Genomic DNA, 9,294 nt, shown 5'->3' on the forward strand with positions numbered 1-9,294 from the left:
CTCAAACTAATATTTTTGTATGTAAACATAAGATCCAAAACATCACTTAACATGATGCGCATGGACCTAAATATTCAAATTCAGAGCTCACTGTGCTCTAAATTGAAGGTAAGCAAGCTTGATCTATCCATTTTATTACATTGTAGTATTTCAGTCTGTCCACGAATACGACCACTTAATTGAATTTTAATTGGTTAATTGGCACAGCTGCTAAAAATCACTTAAGGATTGGCTGCAACAAAGACTGTAATAGAATATCTGCCCACCCCTGTGTTACTCTTATGCACTGTGCGCACTGCCAGGATACTAAGATTCACGTTGTAGTTAAGGAGTAAAGCATCTGTATGTAATACCTGTGTTTGTTGCACCTCTATACATATATACCACACGTGGATAGATATATAACCATATATGTTGCTTTTAATTTTGGTGATGCTAAATACCAAGTAAGCCCCAGGCTGGAAGTTGACTGAAAAGCCACTGTATGCAGGACCCCCCAGAGAAGCAGGCTTTGTAGCTGATGGTGGTGTCTGGTGAATATTAACCCTGTCTTACACAGGGCATTCCAGCACCATAAATCATTAACCCTCTCTGCACCACACTCTGTGACACTGATCCGTCAGGATGCCTTTGGACAGCACATACAGTGCAGGGCACTCAGCCTTTGGCCTGAAACAGCAGCGAACAAAAAGGACTGACTAATTCCCATGCAGGAACAATTCCAGACAGCATCTCTGTCTTTCTGTTCTTCTTTTTGTCTTGCATCCTTCCAGTTAAGCTTCAGGTCAGAAACCATACATAACATGTTGCACATGTACGTCCATACATGCCTCAGATTTCCTCTGGAGCAGGACCTGCGCCGATGACAACAGACCATCGAACATGCACCTCAGACAGCTCCTCAGGTGAGATCCGAGACCTCAGAGGCACTCAAAAGAAACTACACCACAATCACCCCAGCACCTTTCTTTAACTTACGAGCACCATGAGCACCATCCACAGGGCCTTCAAGAGGTATCAACAGGAGCAAAAGTGCTGGAGAGAAGCACTGGGAAGGAATTGGTTTTCAAAAGTATCTGCTAGAAGGAGGCAACAGATCAAACGCAATTCAGTGAGGAGCTACTGTAAGGTTATCCATAATAACTAAAAAAAAACTTAACTTTTCCGCAACAGGAGCTAGCTTGGAATAACGATTCCGACACACCTGTAGTAACCCACAGAGTTCCTTTCGCAGATATTGAAAAGCGATTTTGAATCCCATTGATATTGAAAATGACTGCCGCCACACCATCTTCTACGCGGTACAATAGTCCCGGGTCTGTGGAATTGTATTGAAAGTGAGCAGCAAGACTGTCTCTGAGACACGACTGATCACCGTCGTACATCTTTGGCATTGTGTGATCTCCCTCTGTTATATTTTCGGATCACCCCTCCTTCCCCCAGAGCCCATCTCGCTCGCCAATTAGCCCAGCGGAGTGGCCTGGTGACCCCCGGCCCCTGCTGGGCTGCCCAATCCATTAACCCTTTGGAGCTCAGCTGGAGCTGATGTCGTGCCTATTCTCTGCAGGCTGGAGAACACACGGTGACATTCCCCCACGCATTTCCGCTTTCTGTCCCATTGTGTGCTCCCTCTGATCCCCGCCTGCTCCCGCTCGCTCCTCGCGCTGACCTCTTGCTCCTGCTGGTCAGGGGGAATGCCATCCCACCAGCTCGCCCCACCCTCTGGCCAGCCCAGCCCAGGGCCAGGGGACACTTGCATCCACCCCAGCTGTGTTGCTGCTCAGGCTCTCAGACGGCATGCAGCATGTACAGTACAGTGCACGTATGACTATTATTACTAATTTCACTTAGCTGATGCCCTTCTCTAAGAGTGACTTCCAGTACAAATGTAGTTGTTGTTGGGGCGGTGCAGTGGCTCTGTGGCTCAGGATCTGCGGCTGTGGCTGGAAGGTTGCCGGTTGAATCCCGCGGCCGGCAGAGCAAGGCCCTTCACCCCAACTGCTCCAGGGGTGCTTTATAAATCGCTGACCCTGCGCTCTGACCCCCAGCTTCTCTCCCTGTCTGTGTGTCTCATGGAGAGCAAGTTGGGGTACGCGAAAAGACAAATTCCTAATACAAGAAATTGTATATGGTAGTGATCTTATCTTGTACTGGAAGTATAAGAAACAATCGTGCTGGTCCAATAAGGTAAAAATTAAAGCAATAACTGAAATGACAGTTCACTAGGTATAACAACACCCAAGAATCAAGAGTACTGAAAGGATTGTGGGGTGTTTTAGTCAAACTTTTGGCTTAACTCACTTGGCTGAGGGCCGACCTCCTGGCCAGAGGACGAGGAGGCTGGGACCCCCCTGCAGAGTAAGGGGTGACCCAGGGGCAGCTGCAGAGGGGGAGGTGGGGTGGAGGTGGGGTGCACAAAGACGTGTGCGAGGGAGAGAAGGGGGTCCCGTCCAGTATTTATAGTGGAAATGACGTCAGAGGTGATTACTGACAGCTGAGCCCGATTGAACTTGGCTGTTGTCAGCCCCCCCCGAACGCTCGTTACAAACTCCATTAAGGCACAGACTGGAAGAGTAACGCAGGTGCTGCACAAACAAAATGAAACAGCAGGAATTAAAACCGACAGCGCACTGACAGCGTGGATACAGAGCAGTAATGTCAACACCCTGTAGGTGTTGTAGCTCATGTTTGCAGTGAATAAGTGCAATTAGCGAGGTCCATTACCGGCCTGAAAATTAGAAACATTAGTGCAACACAGCGTGAGGGTTTCTGAAGGGCGCAGTTAAGAGCTGACAGGTCACACGGGTGCTGTCCTGGGCAGTTGTTGAAAGGTGGTCAGCAGCCGAGAGGCTCGGATTTCTGTGGGCAGTTCAATCCCCCCACAGTCTAGAGATAAGAAACTCGAGACAGGAGCAGAGGGGCTCAAAACAACAATAAGTGAGAACTAGGGTTGGGAATCAGATGAGCGTGGAAACAGGGAGACAGAAGAGGGCCTGAAAATGAGGTACTGTAGCAGCGAACAATGAGAAAACTGGGGAAGAAGCTGATTAGATCTGATATTTCACAGTATTTAAACGCAGACCTGTCTGATCACCCAGACTGCAACCAGTGCTCTAAATCAGCTCCTCCTGACTCTGGGGCCCAGGACATTGGTGATACTCACATGGAGATGCACTGTACGTTAATACAAGAGCTCTCTCCAGATCACAGAATGCAGAGCAGTGAAACGGGCTCGGCAGATTACATTATCCTGCTGCCGGGACACGGTCTTGAAGAAAACAGTGTTGCACAGTGAGCTGGAATAAAGCAGCAACAGGGACCTACTGTAACCTCCTTCCTGCTCACACAAAGGACAACAAACCTAGCATAATGCTTCAACTCTGTCTCAGAGAGCTCCCTGAAGGGGGATTTGTCACTTTCAGCTTCTAAATCGAAATCCTAAGACCGAATGCCATTTGTTTTTGGAGAGGGGAGAGAAAGTACAAAGACGAGCACAGTTGCCAAGTGGCGCGCGAGAGCACCACCCTGAGCTTCCCCGCCTGTCCGAGACTCTCGGAATACATTCCCTGCGGGAATGGTCACAGAAAACTGTGCCCTTCCCCTTCTCTTTCCCACTCTCTCTCTCCCGGCTCTGTGCTCGGCCCCCCCGACTCTATTATCAGAGCAGCTCCTTATTGTCAACAGCGCAGGACTGGGGGACAATGCCGCACCAGTCATTAACCTGAGTTCACAGCGCTGGGATCCCCCTGTCAGCAGTGACAAACGAGGAGAGAGTGAGAGAGCGCCCAGCCAAGAATGCAGGTGCATTTGTTTAACAATGGCCGATGGGTCAAATCCAGATAAATGAAGAGGGACAAAAACAAGTGGGGAAAAGATACCGAGAAACATCAAAGCAATCACTTTCCTCCACGCTGCCTAGGCCTCGGACAGGAACTGCAGGGATTCGTCTTGGGATCTAGCGGAGAGGGTTATAGATGAGACCCATCCGGTAGTTAACTGAACCAAAGATCTCATCCAGCCTTTTCCTGAAAGAATCTGCTGTGTCTTTCTCAATAGCACGACTGGGGAATCTTGTTCCACACCTTTCATTTATAACGTATGCTCTTTCCCTATATCATCCACACTCTGTGTAAAGACCTGGCCTCCTGGTAATGGTTTTTAAATGCACTCCCTCATACTGCAGTTCCCAGTTGTCTCCTCTAAATCTAAAATGCATGTCCACCCCTAACACCCCTTTGCAGGGCTGTGTAAAGGTCACTGTGTTCTGATTATGGAAAGATGTGGCATCTGTAGATGTCATGTATGTTTCTATAGAGAACTGAGACAATTTTGTTCTAGAATCCAAGTTATTTTCTCAAGGGTATTAATGATATAGATCGATGGCTGTTCATCAGTCCTGTAAACCCTGCAGGGTGTCCAGTGAGACTAAGTATCATCGCTCTCAGCAGTGAAAAGTCTCTTCTGAGTAAGTAGATGGTGGAAGGGTCAGTTACAGAGAGCTACTACGCACAGCAGGGTCACACCTGGCAGTCCTGCATGCAGAGAGTTTGGACCAAATTCAGAACACTGGATTTTATGTTATAACATGCCTCTCATGTTATAATATGAAAATTAAAATTAACTGTCATTAAATAATTGTAAAGACATATTACATGTCACAAATCATAATAGTACTGTAAAATAATAAAAAAAAATTTGCACTCCTGTTATGTGTACCTCTGTGCATAATCAAATACAGTATAAAATAGTTTCTCTGCATTCCACTGACGCTGTTAAAAAGCTGTGCATTACAGCTCCCTTGAGCTGTAGACCCGATGCTACCTTTCCTATTTCTCCCTAAGGGCAGTGGTGAGATCTTGGCTCCCTGGGACAAAAATCAAAGAGCTGTTTGATAGTCAAACAGAACAACATATAGAATTACAAGGATTTACCCAGCAGGACTTCACCCCCACTGGATATCTGCAGTACCTCAAGTCTACCACTCGAAGGAGCATGTGAGCACGGCTCCCTCCTGACCAAGCAATCTGGCAATCTCAGTTTAATTTCATATCTTCCATGCACCAATATGCACATCCCAAGAAAGTGTAGAAATATGTCCAACTCTGTCTACATTATGTTTGTATCTGTTCTGTGAACATTTACCCTGCCAGACATGTGTCAATCTCAAGCCTGTTTAATGCACAAGGCCAAGCTACCAAACACTGATGTCAATTGGCTTCTGCTCAATTTTATGCTGGGTGTTTTACAGTGGTTTTATTATTTCTATGTCCATGTTGCTTATTTTAACGAGGTCAGGCTGCATAATTTGGAAACACATTTCCAAACTAGGACTGCAAAAGGACCAGACTCATTCACAGGTGTAGAACTTGATTTTATGAGCACAGTACTGCTCTGAAATGTTCTCCCGCAGATACCAGACCTGTGGAGGACCTGAAGAGGCTTTATCAAGCAGTGTCGGCCTCTGCGATTCTCCCTGCACTTTGGAAACTGCTCAAAAGGCAAACAGCCCCCCCCATTTTGTGTGTTCAGATCTGCATGCTGCCGTGGAGGGTTAAATTCAATCACATCAATGGCCGTCAATAAAAGGCTCTTGGTGTTGATGATTTGGGCATATCTCTGGGGTCGAGACAGGCCGGAGACAGCAAAGACAATGTCTTAATCAAAAGCCCAATAAACGCAATCTCCTGGGCCTGTTTGTGAGTATCAGAGATGTCTGCTGTGCTCCCAGGCTCCCTTCAAAGGCTCTGAGCCCAGGTCTGTTTGTACTCCTTGTTGTGACACAATGGCTGCCCCCCCACCACCTCCCTCCTGGTACCTGGATATCAGTAGCACTTCTCCTCTTTGACGTGCAACAATACTCAAAGAGCTTTGCCCTCTTGTATAAATAACAGGGCTAAAAAATTAATGGCACGTCCTGCACCTCGCACAGAAAACACAAATATGCAGGAAACACTTGCTCTGTTTTCAAGAGGAGCAAAGCCCCAAGCAGGGAGGAGATCAAACTGTAGACAAATACAATTTTTTTTGACTTAACGCCGATGCCAAGTTAATGTTCATCGCCGAAGCCTGCTGGCAAATTGTGCAGCTCCTGCACAAAACGCCCTGCCTTGCGCTCCTGGCAGAGAAGATCTGCAGCCAGCTGCGGTAGGGGCAGGCCTGTCTGTGCAGGTGTGCATACAAGGTCAGAGGTCAGAGGTGAATGCCGGGTCACAAATTATTCAGGCTGGGCTGACTGGGTGTGTTGGTTACAGTTTTTGAATGGTTCTATCGTCAATGTTATGCATGCATTGATGCAACGTACTGTATGTATTTCTATATTCATACAGACTGTCCTTGGTCAGGTACATTGGTACCTACTGAATCTTGGCAAAGGGAAGGTGCACAAAGTACTAAATGCAGGTGTGCCAATAATTGTGACACGTGTTTCTGAGAATTTTTTTGAAAGGATTTTTTTTTCTTTGAATAATTTGACCTCACTGAAAGGTTAGATTTCTCTCACATTTTCAGTGCAAGATCAAGCTGACGGACAACAAAGAGACCATTTTTTTTCATAGCCTTTTTCGCTCATCTTTACCGAGGGTGCCACTAATCCTGGAGGGCACTGTACTTTTAAAACAAGGAAGCTACCGAGACAGGCAACCAAGCCTGTGGCTGGATGAGTGAATGAGGCAAATAACAGGTCAGGAGTGGAGTAGGAGCCCATGTGCACCCTGCTCTGTTCCAAAGGGCAAACTGGCCCCGACAGCCCAGAGGAAACATGGAATTGCACGAGAAGAGTTTCGGTTTTCATCTTTCTAGAAATCCGGCAGTGCTCTCCCTCTTCCTCCCTCCGTTAGTGTACACAGACTCCTGGGAAAAATATGTATCGCCTGATAATCTTATACAAACAAGCAGCCACTTCCTCCCCTTGAGAAGAGTTCAGCCCTGCCAGGTGAACTTTGCCTCGTCAACGACAGCAACGACATCTCGTCACAAACAAACGATATGCAAAATGTGCCTCGCGGCCATAACGGGCTGTGCAGAGAGCCGTTCTGCTCTGACCCCCCCGGCGGCAGTCGTTTCGAACAAGCCCAGCGCTCCCGTCCGAATTTCAGACATTTTTTCTGCCGTCTGGTCTCGGCTGCTTGGATAAAACCTCCGCCGTCTCCACAGGCACAGCTCGACGGGTACCTGGTGAGCTCTCAGGGTGCTAAGGGGCTCCTGAGAACCAGGGATGTTATTCTGCGTGACTGATACCCAGCACGGAAAGTCAGGACGAGCCCCTGTGCGCGACACCTTGAATTGGTCAGTGCCTGCAGCTTCAGGAGGTCCTACATCCAGGGGGCTGAGCACCAGCAGGAATACAGCGCAGTCCCACTTGATTTCTCCTTTGTGCTTCTGTCTGTGTGTGAGGAGGGCCTGACCTCTGACCCCAGACTCACGTCACTCCCACCATTGCCACAACAAACCAGTCGAGGGCACAGACGTGTTGGTCAGTTCGCGAATCTGGCAGCTAATAAAGTTACTTCAGATGCAGCCTGCAGTATGACAGAGCCATGTGGACAGGCACTGAAGCACAGCTCGATTCTGCCATTTGCTTCATTTCTGCCCATGCAGCCATCTTCACGCCCAATCACAAATACCCGGTGTGTAAAACGACCCCTGAAATAAACTCAAAGAGTGTGTCTTTCAGGGCACGAGCGAACCATGAAGTCGACACAGGCCCTTCTCCGACGTCATTCGGACGAAGGCCCGGTTCCAGACAAGAGTAACCTTCCAGAAAAAGGACATGCCTCATTGGTCGGAAGCCGCTGCCAGCCATGATTGACAAGCCCTCCAGCCAGTAAGAACGCGAGGCTCCTCCCCTTCGCTCGTGTCTCACCTCAACACACTGACAGGCGGAAAAGTAGGGGTCGTCAGCCCCAGCTTGCAACTTTTTAGGCTTTCTTGTTTTCTGTAAATCAGAGTAGTTCTAGACCCAAGGGAGAGTTTGAGTAATGCTCTTTTGGACCGGTTTAATCGTTGAGCATTGGTCCTCAGCTGCTGAACCTTTAGGGACCTAGAAACAGTACAGAACTGTCTAGAACATTATAAGATCTGTGCCTGGCTTTTCACGACAGGGCATCCCATCAGCACCTGGTCTACAACAACCCTACAGGCCAGACACTGGGATGCGTTGCTCAACTCTGGTCAGATAACTGCAAGGCTCTCTTGCTCCACACATCATACCTCCCCTGCCCTTGGCCTACATGTGTCATGGCCCCCTCCAGAGCTGTTCCTCTTCTGGGAAAGACAGGGTTCGCCACGTAGAGACGGCAAGAAAGGAAGGCGTTCACCGACAGTACAGACCCCCCAAACCTGCACATTTGGGGTTCCTTGTGGCATAGAGGCAACAAGGATCCTTGTCATGCCTAGTAATGAGTCACGTCAACCCTGCTAGCCAAGGTGTAGACTGCCTTAGGGAGACAGTCATTGCAGAACAGCAGCTTGGCCCACTGCTGGAGCTCCCACTGTACGGCGGTCAGCACCCAAACCACCTTCAATGATGACGTGACACCAATGACAAAAGTTTAACAAATGCAAAAAAAGATTAAAAGAGTCACATCCTTTGGGGGGGTGAGCAAAGAGCTCGAGTCTGCCTTGCTTTGACTGGAGGAGAACACTCCCCTCACTGGCAGCCTGCTCGAATAGCTGGCCGGGACCAGAGTTTTACAAGCGGAGGAAATGAGCTGATAGCAGAGCAAGGGAACGGATGATTACACAGGGAGCAGCGAGCAGGGGGTTCTGATGTAGAGGAGGGCTGCATTAACCTCTTCTGCTCACATAGCAACACAGTTATTGTTGGCCTCAGGTGCGGAGCTGTGGCTGCAGTCCAGAGTTCTCATATAAATTACATGTCGCGCTCAGCCAAGGGAATCGTGAATAAAGACCTCACAGGGGAGTGCTCCTGCTACCCCCCCACGAGCGTTCAAAGCCACATTCATCATGCTTGCATGTTTTGAAGCCGACCGCCGGCGATAATAAGGCGGCGCAGAGAATTCCTGAAACAATAACATTCGCCCGGGTGAAGTTTTCGATTTTGCTTTTGCTCAGCGTCATGTTCCTTCTCACACTGCCTGTTCCCAAGAATGACCGCCACAGAACTCTCGTCTGCTTCGTACGGAAAACTCACCGCGCCCTCCACCCCCCCTCCCAAGAAATACACGGGACACAAACCCATAAACAACGAACAGGTCTTCTCCAACGAAACGTTTGCATTGGGACGTTCCAATTTGGGTTTTTCCTCTAGATTCACGTTCACTTGCTTTGGACGGA

This window comes from Lepisosteus oculatus, chromosome 26, assembly GCF_040954835.1.
Source record: "Lepisosteus oculatus isolate fLepOcu1 chromosome 26, fLepOcu1.hap2, whole genome shotgun sequence".
NCBI classification, from domain to species: domain Eukaryota; kingdom Metazoa; phylum Chordata; class Actinopteri; order Semionotiformes; family Lepisosteidae; genus Lepisosteus; species Lepisosteus oculatus.